We start from the raw sequence: 16,026 nt of genomic DNA on the forward strand, positions 1-16,026 counted from the left end.
CAAAGCTGTCTGTTGACTATAAAAAAAAACGTGTTTTGCATGCAGAATTCCAGCAGTCGGTATGAGTCCTCGTTTTCAAAGGGCGTACGTAAAGGCAAAGGTGCATCATTCTCAAGTAGATTCTTGCAACACCGTACACTGTAAACGCGGGTACGCACGTGAACATTGACTTAACCTCGGAAGGACCACGTTGTGGTCAATTAAGACACCTCTAAATAGTTCAATAAAATGTTCGGAATTCTCGGATAGGTAGGCGTGCTGCCTACCAACGAGGACAAGGCAAGATGAAGATGGTGGGATAATTTCTGCCGTAGACAACGTGTGAAGTCGCAATGTGTCTGAGAGAAACTTCGGGCTTGTGACCTACCAATAAATTGCAGACTGCTAGTGCCAAACCTTTATGGCAAAGCAAACTGCAGCAAAAGTACTTGCTTACTGGTGGCTCAAGCTTAAATACCTTCATGTGCAGGCCTGAAGCTCTAATTCTACGTTTTTCATTGGGTCCCGGATCACATTACCACAGGTCGTTTCATCTTGAAGCAATATGACGTCAATTTTATGACGTAGTCCAAGCAGTCAAGAATGACCGTAGTGTTATCGTTGTCTGTGGGTAAGATAACTATATTCTTATAGTACTAAGCCTTCGAAACGCTGTCTTCTTAGCAACAGGTAGCATGTCAGTGTTAGGTCTTGACAGTTTTGAGAGGGCCCGGATGGCGCGTGTAAGTTCCGCTTTCTGCAAAGGGTGGTTGAGAATTCGTACTGCTTGCTTTACAGCACACATAATTTTTTCAAGGTTGAGTCTGTAACCCACGTTAAGTAAGTTCAAGACACGGCTGAGGAGGCGTACTTTTGAGGGGTCTAGCTTGTGCGAAGAGAGGTTGCGTATGCCAACATACCGGAGGCTTGATTGCTCGGACGTCTCAGTAGGCAGAACTTGGCGTCCTGAGGTTTTGTCCATAATTCCTAGTCCTGTAGTAGACGGTTTTCGCGTATAGCAGCACATCATAAAAATCATTGGGTAGGTGAAATTCAAGGCATTTTGTCGTTTTCGACAAAGTAAAGTTGTTTTCGAACCTGCTGATCGTCGGTGTCACAAAAAATGAGGGCTCGTATTCACCTCTTGTTTCTGTGGGAAAGAATTGCGCAGCCTTTAAAGGTTTAATGCGTTTTTTCGGGACGTTCAAAAAAGCATAGTATAAAAAAAGAGACAAATGAAAAAGGTATATAAGAAAATAACAAAAGTACAGTTATTGGGAACATACTAGACACAGGCTGACATTTCTAAAGCATTTCTACATAGTCCATATCCACTTTTGAGAAACACCGCGAAAAAGTAAAAAAAAACAACTATACGCCAGCCGGGGTGCATATTTAGAGAGGATTATTTACTAGAGTGAGAGGAGAACAATATTGCAACGTCATACATTTATCGGGCTTCACAACAGAATTAATATATACTTCTTTGAAACGCTACATTCTAGGTAATGCTATACTGTGTTTGAGTGTGATGTTCGAAGGCCACGAGGCCTATAGACGCTTTTGCAAGCGTTCTCCTTCATAGACGAGTTACATGCCCTGGACTCACATAAATAAAATGCGTAGCCGTGGTGGGCTTGACATTAACATTGGACACTTGGGCTTTTTCGCTCGAAGCTTGGAACCCGAGAGCAGTTGCATTCACCTACCATCGTGATGCGGTCACCTGGTAGTTGGGAAACAAATACGCATGACCTGACGCTCCCTGCAAATACTGCAAAGAAAGAAACAATCGAAATGCGCATTCAGGTCGATTTACACAACTTCATTTCAACCCACACGCGCATCCATGGTTTTGCCCATACTTGATAATGATTGGGCAAAAAGTGGGCAGAAAAAGTGCAGAAAAAGAGAATTACAAAAACTCGATCATTACAGCTGACTCCGAAAGTTATAGCAATATCTGTGTTGATTTTTTTTAGGGATCATATAAAAGCAGAGTGACCGTATAGTCACAAATTTCGTGGCTTGTTGTTACATATTGTGTATGGTGACAATGGCGCCCTGTTTTGATTTTACAAATCATTTTGGGTGAAACACATTGCGTTATTTGTTTAGTATAGTAACAATGAGTCGATCTTCACTGTACCATCTCTCACCTAAATTATTCATGTTCCGCTTTTTATGTTGTTCACATAGAGATTATTATTAGAATGTAGACAAAATAAGATGTAAAGGACGAACTGTGTATTTTCAATCAATCAATCAAAGAACTTTATTTTCACCAAAACAAAAACATTTACGGAGAAAAAAAGGTGGCCGGGAAAAAAAGCTGTCCAATGACAGCTTGACAAAGCCCCAGCCACCCATCGGTGGCGAAACGACAGGGTACAGCACCTGATAAATGTGGAGGGAAAATGCATAATAATAGTCGCTAAACAGTTTCAAATTGATGTCGTAGTGCATTCACTACGGGCGCAGATGCACTATAAGGTCAAATTTACCTAATTATACACTTGCTAAAAATAATTAACGAGTAAAAAAAAGTCGGAAAGAAAAACAAGAAACAAAAACAAAACAAAAAGTAAAACAAAGCCAGAGAAGAAGAAAAAGCGAAAATGGAAAGAAATAGATTAGGCACTTCAAGTACATTAAAATGTACAATGCGCAGTTATATACTGATATGCATGTTCATAGGATTCACATATATATCTACAGACACACACATATATCTACACACACACACACACACACACACACACACACACACACACACACACACACACATATATATATATATATATATATATATATATATATATATATATATATATATATATATATATATATATATATATATATATATATATATACATGAATAATGAAGGAAAAAGGAAAACACAATAACTGGCGAAACACGTGTATACTCCAATATTTTTTCTGTTTCTTCTATACGTTTACGGCATTATAGTAAAAAAAAGCGTGTGCACTTACGCGATGCTGTTTTTGTCCGTGTATTTATTTTTTTATTTATTTCAAAGCAATTGACTACAATGCTTTTCTAGAGAAACAGTGCAGCTGTAAACATGGTGACTAAGCGACAAGTCTCGCGCATCAAAGATCCAACTTTTCCTTCATAAACTTTGACCTATTCGGAAAAGCTGTAATGTTCCTGAAGAATATGAGACATTAGTTATACTATATTCTCTCGATCTGTTTTTCTTCTTTAATCCTGTAAGCGTGTACAAAGATGCGTAAGTTAATAAAAACCAAAGCGAAATGGAGTTGATAGAGACCAAGGAATAAAAGAATGTAGGAAGAAGTTTTAAAAGAAGCCGAGCACACAAATGTGCGAGCTAGCCATTCGGAACGGAGCTGTAGCATCGAAGAGCGCACAAGAAAAAAGCGTACGCAAAAGATAGCGATAAAAAGAGGAGGAGATAACGTCACCCGTAAATTAAATTTCACCTTATTCCCGCCCGAGCCCGATGTAGCCAGTGCGACACAAAAATAAAGGTTGGAGGGCAGCTTGCAAAAGTGGCTCGCAAAGCAGCTTCAGATCATTTAATTCTGACCGCATTGATTTCGCATCTCCGGTTACTGCGCGCACACAGAGAACAAACGAATATAAAACTGGGCAAGGGTGAGGAACCTTGAGAGAAAGGAAACTTGATTTATTATACATCACGAAGCGATAGAATCCTTCTTCCTGTCCGGCATGCTCCTTTATATATATTTTTTCATTGTTTGAAATGTCTTTTCGCGTATTTGAATCTGCGAGGTCTGGTCGCGCGGGTGAAAGCGAGGGCAATAACGAGCTGATCGGCGGCGGAAGGAGGGAGGCAGATGTTCATGATAAAGCACACGCATGGCCGATACAGTGAGCGCAATTTTTTATGTCTGTGTGCCGCAATCACGAAATGAATCGATGACTGTGCGGGGACCAGCCTGAACACATTATGCCGTCCAGCAAAGAGAGCGGGAGAGAGTTAGCGCGAGAAAAAAGAAGAGGGGGAATACAAAGTAAACTCAGGCGGTAATTATTTTGTAATTAGGAAAAGAGTTGTACACGATTCTCTTGATGTCCGACCGTGGGCGGTGCCATAGCCTAGGTCGCGGTAACTTGTACACACTTCTAAAACATTATGCTCGAAGGGATGGAGGAAGGTGGTGGAGTCACTGGAATCTCTTTTGAGTAACCATGTCCGTTTTTTATCTAGGTTGCGAATAATGCCGGCTGTATCGTTTCGCGCGACCGTGCTTCCGGCGGTTTATTTGGCCGGGGAAATAGCGAGCCTCGGTAAAGTGAGCTCGTAGCTTGCCATCGAGTCGCAGCAGAATGTGTACATAATTCTGGAGCACGTGGCCCACCAGCCAGAAACAAAGTTAGCAAACCCAAATCAAACGCTGTAAGGAGCTTGTACTGGCAAGAACGTTCAAGAAAACTGCGTGCGTGCATGCATGCATTTGTGTTTTTGGCCAGAGAAAGTCAGAAGGACTAACTTTTTTTTGGTATCCACATTTTATGATTCGAAAAACAGAAAAAGTCTAAGGACGGGTTTCGTAGCAATTGTCGAGAGGGAGGGGCCACGGGAGCGCCACGTGCCCTTGTTTTCATTACGCGCTTTTGATCTCCTCCTCACCGCTCCATTCTTTCTACCGAAAAGGAGACGTCAAATGTTTTTCAGCCAGTATACAGTGGTTTAACTAACATGGACGTCATCGCAACGAATGTTATTTCATCCTGGGAAGAGCCTTGTGAGCTTCTGTACTATTCGAAGATGATCCACTTATAGACGCTCTCAAATGAAGAGCATGCGCTCTCTGCCTCTTGTTTACTTGACTGCTGTGCACCAATAAGGTCTGCACATCTGACGAGCGAATGGCACTTCCTCTTCAACTCGCTCTTAGCGAAATGAGAGCTCGAGAAAAGGAATTTAAAAACAAATGGGAATAAGGCGGGCGGCATTCAAGGACGTCGTTGTACGAAGAAGAGATGCGGTCGTGCTCGCAGCCATATATATAGCTATGTACTCGCTGACACCAACAGATGCACAGCGTTGGCGATTCGTGTGGCTCCAGTCAAGAGATATGATCTGCCAGAGATAATTCTTTCTTGTGAGAGTTACCGAGGCGGTGCTGATGGACGTGCTCACCTTTTGCTCTATTGTGATAGCTTAGGAAATTTTCAATTCTATATTGTAGCTGCCGCCTTTTAAAACGCTAGCTTGCTAAACATGTTCTTGGCAGACAGTACAATGAGCCTCCAAATGCACCCGGGCTGTTGTTGTCTTTAGTGAGGCAGCCTGACTTTCACATGCCCGCTTGCGTTTGAGAATGCAATGCCCGACCAGAGAGCCGAGGGAGATTTCAAGCAAGCAGGACGTGCGCTTTTTGCGCTCCTGTTTTTTGCGCCCTCATTGGCGTGCAGCCCTTCAAAGCACTGCATGCAAAATTGATGAATTAAAAGTGGCGTTTGACGTCCCAAAATGGCCATATGAAGATTTATTTATTTATTTATTCATTCATTCATTTCTTTTTTTTATAGATACTGTTAGCCAAAGGCCGTTACAGGGTGGGGTGAAGAAATGCACTTCACTTGTTAACACAAGCACTACAACGAGCAGTTTTAACAGAAGACCAATCTAAAAGGTAAGTTAATGAGGGTTTACACAGTAGTGACCAAAAATTGGCATGGTAGCATAACTTTATACAACACACTTGACGAAGACATTACCATATACATCAGAAACTTCAGTGTCGTAAAAACGTTTCCTACCCACGTCACGCACAGTTTTAGACAAATATACAAAAAGAGAACATCTCCGGCTAGAAGAAATGAGGTGATAACGCCTAGATATGGTTAACTAGAGGAGTAACATGCCGTTACCGTCTTTTCGAATTCCTTTGTAAAATTAATTTGAGTTAGTCTATGGGGTAGTGCGTTCCATTCTTCAATCGTTTTTGGGAAGGGGGATTATTTAAAGGTGTCAACCTTTGTAGGCATAGGCACACACTGGTCCTCATGGCTAGATCTAACAACCCGTGACATACGTGACGTTCTGTTTTCTATGAATCGGTTAAGGTTGAAGTTGAAGTAGTTGTGTTTCATTAGGTGAATGAATTTTAATCTTGCCACTTTTTGTCGCAATGAAAGCTCGGAGAATTTTAGTTGAGTCAGCATTTCGGTTGCTGAGTCTATGTACCCCTATTTCGCCATTATAAACCTTGCTGCACGCCTCTGTATTTTTTCAATTTTCTTTACTTCGTTTTTTGTAGGTGAATCCCATATTATGTTTCCGTATTCTAGGGCGCGACATATCAAAGTCAGGAATGCTGTTAGTTGAACACCTCGCGAAGCAAATTTCAGCTTACGTCTAAGTGACCAGAGTTTAACGTCAGCGGCATTACATAAGTGAATAATATGCTTTTTCTAAGATAAGTTATCTGATATCATAATGCCTAAATACTTAAAGTGCCTAACTTGTGTCAATGGCTTTCCGTCTAATATGTAATTAAAAGCTAACAAATTTTTTGTTTTCATAGTTTGCGTGCGTATACCGTATTCTCTTGGTTTATTTTCATTTTCATCGTGTGCACCAATCAGCAATAAATTGCAGTGCTGAGGCTAACTCTAGTTAATCTTCATGAGATGATATTTTAGAATATATTAGGCAATTGTCTCTGAACAGACGAACAGTATTTTGGTACTAAGGTCACTTGTAATATCGTTTATATAACAGAGGAATAAAACAGGTACTAATACTGATCCCTGGGGGACACCAGACGTTAGATTTAACATTCTCGATTTCTTTCCTTTCACCTCCACATACTGTGTCCTATCAGCTAGATATGATTCAATCCACTTAATTATATTAAAGTTTACTCCGAGATAAGTAACTTACCAATAAATGCGAGTGTGAAACGCGATCAAAGGCTTTCGATAAATCTAAGCAAATTCCGTCTATTTGACCTGTTTCAGTAAGTATTTCAGTGAAATCGTGCACTGTTTCAGCAAGTTGGGTGATTGTGGATAAGTGTCTCCTAAATCCATGCTGGTTAGGATTTAACCTGTTTCAGCTTTCGAGAAAACTAAACAAGCTTTTTCATAATATTTTCTCGGATATTTTACAGCGTGCGCATGTAATGGATATTGGTCTGTAATTTTGTGCATTACGCTAATCACCTGTTTGTGTACTGGAACGACACCGCGCTATTAGTCAATCATGTGGTAATTTATGCTGCTCAAGAGACGCATTAAAAGTTATCATTGAATATTTAGCAATCGATACCGCATATGTTCTCAGGAATTGATTAGGAATGCCATCCGGGCCAGGCGACGTTTTGGTATCGAGGTTTAACAGAAGAGAAAGTACGCCTTCTTCAGATAACATAACATCTATCATGTCTGATTGCACTTTATCTATTTTAGCTGTTATCGCTGTAGGCAAAGGTGTGGAAGGATCGAAAACAGAGTTGAAAAATTCATTGTATTTATGAGCAAATTGAGTGGGATCAGTATTTATACATCAATCATTCTTGATATAGGTCACATTCTCCCAAGATGGAGCAAGGTGATGCTGAAATCGCTGTGGCGATTTTTTCATGAAAATTGACAAAGTGTGGGAATGGCAATATTCTTTTGCGATAAATAGTTTTTCCTTGAGTGTAATTGAAATATTATGAATTTCATTACGACCTTCGTTTTTTATTTTCCTTCTACGCTTTAATTTCCTTTTTAACTGTATGATTCCTCGATTTACCCAAGGATTTCGCCTTTTCACGTTTTTTTTACTTTCATCCGGATGTATTTATGCATAGAAAAATCAACGATATATTTAACCTTATCCCACAACGTATTGACCTCACCTGCTCCATCAAACGTATCCAGTTGCGTCTCGAACTAATCTAAGATGCTGATAATACCTGCAGCAGCAAAATTTCTTACGTGTATTGTTTCTCTAGGAGACCTGGCTGGCAGTACATTTTTACCCACCCTTGAACAAGCTTGTGGTCTGATAGTCCTTCGTTAACAGAAACAGTATAATAAATAATTCTGCTATTCATAAATACAAGGTGAAGGATTGATTGAGTGGTAGCACCAATTTGTAGTTGATTCGCTAACAATCTGCGTTAGATCCTTTCTGAATACCATGTGAAGTAGGGCATCACAGTGTTTGTGGTCCGCAGAGACAGACTGCCATATATGCCAACGAATGTTCGGTAGGTTAAAATCACCTGCTATAATTAGGCGCGCGTTCTCTGGCACATTCGCAACCAAAAAGTTCTGAAACAATTTGAAAAAAGCAAGAGGGGCCTTGGGCGGTATATAAATAGCTCCAATTACGCAAGGACAGCCGTGCAGCTTTGTTCTGCAACAAATTCTTTCGTTATCGGTACATTCCGGTAATGCCACTAGCCTAATAATTTTTGTAGACAATTGCTACTCCACCACCCCAATTTTCACAGTCTTCACGAATAATTTGATAGGAGAGTGGTATTATTTTGCTATCGGCTATGTCTGCACGTAACCAGGTTTCAGTAGCAATAACAATGTCCGGGTTGTACAGGAGAACAAGGTGCTCGAATTCAGTGGTTTTGTGGACTAGGCTGCGATTAATGTTTATGAGGGTGAAATCTCGGGTTTGGTTTGTATACTGTCAATCATACTCGCGTGGAGTTGTATTTTTCTTGCCTGTTTTTATTCTACGGGACTGCGCATTGTTCCATGCGTATGGCTGGTTATCAATGACAATCTTATCATGCGTGAGCCGAACCTTAACACTCCGGTCTCTTTTAGCTTTTACGCTTTCCCATAACTTTTTCCGCTTCCGTAACCTGGTTCTACAAAAGTCGTCCGAGACTGAAGTACCGGTTCCTTTAAACTTTTTGCAGTTTTTGAACACCGCAACATTTCAATGCAGTCGAAGACCCTTATATGAACTGGGCGTGTTTTTCTTCCTGTTTTCTGCCAAGCCTATGTACACATTACACTGAGGTTACGTTAGCTTTAAGCCTTTCTCGAAATACATATGTTAGCACTCTTTTTTCAATTTCCTAAGTAGTTTAATTATCACTTTCCGCGATACCGAACACTATAAGATTGTTTTTGTGACCGCGGTCTTCCAGATTAGCCTTTTTTTGTTGTGGCTCTATGGTGTTCGCCATATTTTTCAAGGTTGTCTCGAGGCGAGTGAGTTTTCTATCATGCCTTACTACGACCATCATTGTCTTCTCTACCTCAGACATTCTCTGATTCAGTTTGTTTAGTTTAGAATAAAAGAAAAATTGTTCAGCCTTAATTATCTTTATGTCTTCTCTGATTTCTTTCTGCCCTTCCAAAAGTGTTTGTAGCATATCCTCTAACTTAGGACCTGGATTTAGTTCTATATCACCTCAGAGCAGGAGTAACATTGACAACATGAGCAAGCAAGATAATTACACGTTTTGGGGCACGGCACAGCATCAATAACCCTATTGGTCGCTTTTGAAGCATTTTCCAAACCTACTAACTTGAAAATACAGTACAGGCGGTTTAGGAGGCTTCATGATAACAGATTTGCCTCGCCCACGAAGGTTCTCAGCGCCAACTGCCCTTATGTAGCCTGGCGATCCGTTTTGATTGTGGGGGCGGTGGCCGTCACCGTTTCATACGCATGCGCTAGAGCATGGTAGATGGCGTTCGTAAAAAGCCGCACAGCATGTTCCAAATGACGATAGTCAGTTGTATCGATGGGCGGGCTTGTGTTCTGGGTAGCCTTAGATTCAGCTGCACAGCACAGCAAAATCTTAAAATACAGTACAGGTGGTTTAGGAGGCTTCATCCTCACAGATTTGTCGTGCCCATTGTGAGAGACGGTGTAGTGGAAGGCTCCGAAAATACCGCCTGAAGTTCTTTACGTGCACCCAAATATGAGCACACGGGCTTACAGCCTTTCCGCCTCCATAAAAAATGCAGCCACCGAAGCCGGATTACGATCCCGCGACCTGTGGGTCAGCACACGAGTACCTCAGCCACTAGACCACCCCGGCGGGGCAACGCCATCATCGAGAGACCACCGCAAAAAACGTGAACCTACAAGGAGCCATCTTGAAAACTTCGGCATCGTCATCGTTGCCCACACAGCAGCAGTAGGTACAGCCGAAGCCTGCACACCCTATGAAAACATCCTGGCCCCAGGAGAACGGCAGCCATGACACTGGCATCCTCTTCCAGGCTCCAAGCGAAGGAAAGGTGACAACCAGATCTTCCTCCTCCCCTGCCACGGCCATGGCTTCCTGCTAGGGACACCCCTCTTGCATCAACACAGAGACGGGAGTACCCTCCACCTGTAGTTCATCCTTGGGAACACAGAACACCACCCTAGTCGGCTTCCAACACCTCAAATACAATGTGAGTGGATGCTGGAGGCCCCAGTTTTTGCGTCCCCACCTTTCTTCTACTCTCTCTCGAACCGAACCGTGACACACCAGCGGTGCCCATGCTGCAGCCCCAGGCCCCTTCCGCAGCTGTAGGAGAGCGGTGGCACTATGCTTCAGCCGGACGCTGACACACCAGCGGTGCCCGTGCCTAAGCCCCTGGTCTCTCCTGCAGCAGTGGAAAAGAGCGGCGGCCCCATCATGTTTCACCCTGTCGAGAAAATGGCCCACCTAATAACTGCAACGCACGATGCCATCGCAGCCTTTCTATCCGGCTTCCCGTGCGCGTGCGCATAAATTTGCGACACCACGTATTCGGAGCTGACATACGATTCTTCGAGGATTCCACACCTCTTCTGCAGGTGGGCCGGTTCTTCGAGATCCACATAAGGAGTAAACTACTTCTGGATAACACATTCGTGAGAACCATCTATAGCATCGACGTGAACCTCGACACGGATGACATCTCAAGCAACCTGGTTTCTGCCGTCCCTGTTGCCTCCTGGGTTCCCCGAGGCGCAGGTGCCTCATGGTCACCTTTGAGGGCACCACGGTTCTACCAGAATGTTCCGATTCAAACTCAAAAGGCTGGTTTGCTCTCGTCAGCCGCGGCCCCTTCAGCGCGCCCGCTGCGGTCGCTTCGGCCATGCCACAGCGACCTGCTCGCGGACGAACGCTGCCTCTGTTGCGGTGGCAGTAACCCGAAGGCAATTTCAGTTCACATCTCCACGGTGCCCCAACTGCAGCGGAAGGCACCCAACAGACGAGCCAAGCTGCCATTCCTGGCAGATTCCTGGCAGATTCCTAGCGGCGCAAGGTTGTCGTTATCACTGCCTCTTCGGATGGCCCCGTGACGTTCCGCCAAGAGTTGGAGCAAGCCACGAGCGCCGTCAACACCGTCAATAAGAGGGGCAGTGCGGCGTTCCTGAAGGGCCTGCCGCTCGTTCCGGGACGCGCTCGCTGGTGTCGGGAAAACGACTTCAGGAATCACCCTACAGCACACATCTAGCGCGCCTGTCGTGTCGACGACAACATCAGCTTGTCCTTCATATCAGCCGGCCACTGCCGTTGACCGAAAGGACACGCTGTTAAGCACACCCGCTGCGGCAATTCGTGGCGTTCTCGTGATCCTGCCAGTGGATTGTGTGCGCCAGCCATGCTAAACCACGATTTCATCACATCTAAAAATGAGCTTTCTGAAGCGGCGCTCGCGCTGGGGCCAAGCAGATTTACTACATGAGTTTGTAAGGCATCCTCCTTCCTTTTGCCTGCGTTAAATCATGTGTATTTCTGTTCTCTGGGCTTTCTCGGTGGTTTTCTCGGTCGACTGTGTGTGCGTGTGGGTGTTCGTACGTTCTTGCGGAAGACAAGTCAAATGATTTTTTTCATACCGTTTTCAACTCGTATTCTCTTCTAAATCTTTCACTGCCATTCCCCAATACCCCACGTGGTGTTGTTGAAGTGACTACCATAGAGAGAAACTGTTACGACGCATTGCCTATTTCTTTCCTTTCCCTTTAAAACCTCTAGACAATGTACGACCGCCTGTTGGCGTGACACGTATATACGAGTATTTTGTTCGGCGCTTCTTACCATCTATTTTCTTTTCACTGTCAGCGTTCATATGTTGCCACATGGCTGAAGTATTGCTAAAAGCTGAAAATACCATCTTGAGACAATATCTGTCAGTGATATCTTCAAGAGAGGCTCAATCCTGGAATGAATGTGATTGTTCGCAAAACTTACTAGGCTTTGTCGCAACGTCTTGATGAGGTGCTGTTTTTGGGATGGCCTGCATGCAGTAACTATTCTTGTTTATTCAACGACAACTTTGTACAAGTGCACCAAACTCTAAAGGTAGTCAGACTATACAAGCTTGTTACTTTTTCTTGAAGTAAATCAGTTGCGGCTCCGCACTCGTCCTTTTCGCACTGGGACTGCGGGCGTATATAGTTTCCAGGAGTGTGACCTTGCCAATTTTCTTGGCTGTAAACTTTTCTTTTGATAAATGCTGACAACCTCATTCCATGACAAAAAAGAATAACCAGCGCCATATTAATATGAAATCGTCTTGACGAATCTCACTTCCTGGAAAATAAACTTAGAAAAAAAACAGGAGGCGTTAGCTCATCAAAATAATGGAGCTTTGAATCCCATGCAGCCACGCCATGGCTACTTGAAAGTTAAGGTTGAAGATTGAAGGCCGAAAAATAAGAAAGTGTTTAAACCCTCTATCCATCAACCGACCCAACACGGTGTGCCATGACACACAACAGCTAATGCTTCTGACATAACGGAGAGGGAGACAGCAACAGAGGAGAGAAAATGTGGTTAGCCGAGGTGAAGACCTGGCTGTCCTGTGCTGGGGAAAGGGCAAAGAAATAAAAACAACGACCACTGCGGTGGTAGTGCTTATGGCGCTCGGCTACTCACTCAGAGGGTTCGATCCTGGCAGTAGCAGGGGTATTCGTTTCAGTGAAAGCGTAAAGTTAGAGAGGCGCTACGACAGGCCTCACATATTGTTGCTTTGACACGTAAAGCGCCAGCAGTGACTGAGAAATAAATTATGACAAATCGGGTCCCAACAAAATATATGTTACTTTGTTTTTTATAGTTTAGCAATACTGATCATCTCACACGGCGATCATTGCCGAGAAACCATACAAATTACAAGTTGCAAGGAGACAAAAAACACACACAAAAAAGAAATAAACAACAAATACGTTCACAGAAACTGCTCAGGATGTACATTAGCTTTTATTATTTTTAAGAACGCACTTAAAGATGAAGCGTTAGTTACAGGAGGACTTAGTTGGTTCGATGAACCTATGGTTTGTGGGAAGTATGAATACCTAAAGTTTTTTGAGCTAGAAGTGTATTCATTAGGTGTTTGTGAGTGCCTGCAACATGTCTACCTAGAACGACTGAAAGATTAGCTTTTACGTGTCGATGTTTATGCCAGCATGAATTAACCAAAGACTAGTCTTGCATTTTTTGCCGCACTTTGTACTGTTTAATAGATCAGCTTTATTTATTAACTCAGCAGCAGAACCCGCTAGGTTGTATTTTAAAAAAGGCACCCCTTCAAAAAGGCATCAACACTAGCGCTTCTCACACGGATGCTGTTTCAAAAACGGATAGAATGCCAGGCCATCCGCGTCCCCCTGATTTGCAGCCCTCGTGACAGTGCTTTGAAGGCCCATGTTCTTCAAGTGGCCTTCTCAAGTGCCTATTAACTTGTTATTGGAATGGCTGGCAGCCCATCATGTGAAGTATGCGGGCGTAGCCAAACACTTACGCACCTTTTCTGCGAGTGCACCTCTGTGGTGTTCTAGTGCCTTATGTACTCGGCTGCTGACCCGCAGGCCGCCGGATTGAATCACTGCTTCGGTGGCAGTATTTTAAGTGGAGGCTATAATGCTGTAGGCCCGTGTGCTTAGATTTCGGTGCGCATTAGGCAACCCCAGGTGGTCGAAATTTCCGGAGCCTTCACTACGGCGTCTTTCATAATCATATTGGGATTTTGGAACGTTAAACCCCACATGTTTGTGTGTTTTTTGTCAGTGAGCCCGCTTAAACTCCAAAAGAGACACCCTCTCAGCCGTGCTATACGGAATCTGGACAACCACCCCTTTACAGACGATAAAATTTTTGGGTTCCGGCTATGAGGGCGTTGTTGCGGTTTCTTCAAGCAAGCGGCATGAGTGACGAACTGTGACTGTTTGCAGACAATGTCGGTGAGTAGTACACAGGTGGTGCTTCAGTCCCTGTCTTTTTTTCTTACCTACTGTGACAGACTCATTTACTCTTTCATTCTTTTACAACCTCTTTTCCCCTTCCCAAGTACAGGGTAGCAAACTGGTGTCTTCTTGTTAACCTCGCTGTTTTTTCTTTATTTTTTCTCTCTCCCTTTCGTAATTTCTTTACTCGTTGAGCATGAGGCTTTCGCCTTAAAATAACAATAGAAGACTCAGCCGGTGCCCATATTTTAAAGCCATTCTTCTTCTGACGGTGCACAGCGCACTAACATCAGCCTGCCGAGTAGAACATAACTATCTCAAACTATAAATTACGTGCGTTCGATGTCCACCGCAACAGTTACATTTCGATGGAACCTAAATGTTAAAGGCCCCTCTACTACGCAATTTCAATTTCTAACAAAAAACACAAATGGCCTAAATTATCCACTGCCCTACCCTACGTCTCTTGTAGGCTGAGCCACTTTCAGACATGCCACCCCATAAACCAATGTATAATATATTTATTTCACAATGACCCCAAGTTATTTTGACTATCATCAAAACTAACCTACCTCTTTGCCCAATTTCAATGTTTGTGTGATTTGCTGTTCACTGTGGATGATCTGGCATACCTGTATCTCGGAGAACGAGACCTTTATGCAACCCTGTCTTTATGCAATGCGGTTTATGCAACAAGACCTTCACGCATGTTCTATAAAGCAAATACAGATTATGCTTTGGAGACATGCCAAACATACTGCGCGCCCTTTGTTTTCTCCTCGAGGACTTGATGCCTCCGCAAGAAGCAAAACTCCACTCACGCAACACGGGCGGCGAATGAACTGCACCCCCGCGATGACTGACGGCACGTCGCCTGCGGTGGATGTTCGAAACCGCTTCAGTCTTGAATGGGCATTGCGACATAAAGAAACAAAACACCAGTTGCGCATGGCACGTGCCTTCAGCAGGCTTGGTGGTGCAGGAAGGTCACTGATCTCATAGTATTTCGACATCAGTTTCTTTGCACCACACATTAAAGTGAGCTTTTGTTTCTTCGCAATAAGACACGTCTGTTTTTCACTACTCTTCGTTTGGTGTGCTCTCTTGAATATCATCTTATTATAGTTTTAGTATTTCTTAAGTTCTCTGGCGCATGCTTTTCTGAAGTTGCAAAAACATGGGACAACACTAGAGAGGCTCACTATTTTACGGTAAAGCTTGTGCAGTAGTCCTGATCTCTCATATTCAACATGGCTTTTTGTAAACCTCGGGAATAGCGGAGAATAAAACGGATAGAACAGAGATAATCGTACAGGACGTGACTGAGGCAGCTCTGTATCGCATACATATACAGCGTTTATTCTCAAGAAATTTTTTTATCAACGCGATGCGCTGATGCTGTATGCTACCTCCTCAGAACAGCGATGGTTAGACACGTGTGTGCCATATATCTGGTGATTTCCGATTTATTTTTTGTTCCTTACAGCGTCTGCATGTTGCACAGCCCATGGCAAGCTGAAAAAAAATGTTGAAAGCAAGATGTCTCTGGTCTTGGAATGTTTACTTTTGGCAGTTGACGCTGCTTGGAACACTTTTGCGCTGTACATAAAGTTGGCAAAACTTTTTTGTGGTATATTTAACACAGAACGATGACACCATAGCGTATTTGGTTAGGTATTGGAGAATTTTAAGTGCGGGTTTCTCGTCCCATTGGGCCAGCTCGTTCTTGGGTCTTATTTCACTTTTATTCACTCTATTGTTTTTCATAGCAGCATTAATGAAGAGTACAAAGGAATGGAAAAAAGCATGTGCTCGCAAGAGCCGTTGTGGCCCCAGTGCTAGAACTCCAAACTACCAAATGCCTCTATTACCGTCCGTGCTGAAACCC

General features: G+C 43.3%; 1 long non-coding RNA gene across 3 annotated transcripts in view; it reads left to right on the plus strand.

Annotated features, from left to right (window-relative positions):
* Positions 1–2,913: 2,913 nt before the first annotated feature.
* The window catches only part of LOC142776266 (uncharacterized), a 137,729-nt gene continuing 124,616 nt past the window's right edge, over positions 2,914–16,026 (plus strand). The window contains exon 1 of one of the 3 annotated variants that reach the window (XR_012887407.1): positions 2,914–5,631. This is a non-coding gene — a long non-coding RNA (uncharacterized LOC142776266). The remainder of the gene's footprint in view (positions 5,632–16,026) is intronic. The other 2 variants (XR_012887406.1, XR_012887408.1) reach the window with 2 other exon arrangements.

Source organism: Rhipicephalus microplus, chromosome X (assembly GCF_043290135.1).
Source record: "Rhipicephalus microplus isolate Deutch F79 chromosome X, USDA_Rmic, whole genome shotgun sequence".
NCBI lineage: Eukaryota > Metazoa > Arthropoda > Arachnida > Ixodida > Ixodidae > Rhipicephalus > Rhipicephalus microplus.